This window comes from Buceros rhinoceros, unplaced genomic scaffold, assembly GCF_000710305.1.
Source record: "Buceros rhinoceros silvestris isolate BGI_N320 unplaced genomic scaffold, ASM71030v1 scaffold45362, whole genome shotgun sequence".
Taxonomy (NCBI): Eukaryota; Metazoa; Chordata; class Aves; order Bucerotiformes; family Bucerotidae; genus Buceros; species Buceros rhinoceros.
This window is the reverse complement of record NW_010400329.1, coordinates 1-898: the sequence shown is the minus strand read 5'-3', so window position 1 is coordinate 898 and position 898 is coordinate 1.

Here is an 898-nt window from a genome sequence, read left to right as displayed (position 1 = left end):
GCAGGAATTTTTGACGGGCTTCTTACTTTATAAACGTAAGATTTGAACTTGCTCTGGTCCGCTGGGATCTGGTGGATTTCCAGGACTGCAGAGTGATGTACAGTCGTGGGCAGAGTCTGGATTTGATTTTTCTGGTTTTCGTTTGTTATCTGCATACATGGCAACATCTGTCTCTGCATTTTTATATTCTGTAGAGCAACACAGAGGCGTCTTCATGTATGTCAGGTTAAGAATAAAAAGTTCTGCCTTTTTGTGAGGATGTCTGTGAGTGTTACCGGTGTGACTGGGAATCACACTGTGAAGTGTAAGTTAATGCCTGAACCTTAAGGCAGTGACTACAGCTCCCTGAGAGTGTGAGGATACTCAGGTTTGCTTTTGGCCTCAGGATTCCCAGATGATTGCTTCCACTTCTATGTAAATGTCAAATCACTTGTGATTTGAACATTCTCTGTTTAACTGCATGAACAAAGTCACTTAGAGAAAGCAGCAACGCTTAACTGATGCCCCTGTGTAGCATCTGCATTCCCTCAACAGCTGTATTAATTAATTCTCTGCTGAGCTTCCAGCTACGTTCCTTTCCACGCCACGCCAGTAGTCCCATCGCTGAAGTGCTGCTGCAATGGACTGTCTCTCAAGATGGAACAGAGGTGAAATGATGTTCTTTCTTTTAATGTTCTCTATTAATTCCTGGCAATGGAACTGCAGCTTCGACCTCGTGGTTTAGAAGTAGAGGAAGCCTGTGCTTCTCGAACTGAAGTAATCTGACAGCTCTGCAGGTACCGACCGGGAGAGGACAAAGCCTCACACCCTCACCCCAGAGGCAGCTTCTCCAGGGCCGGGCAGGCCTGGTGTGCGCGGCCTCCACCACGCCAGCCGCCCTGGCCAAGGGCGAGTTACG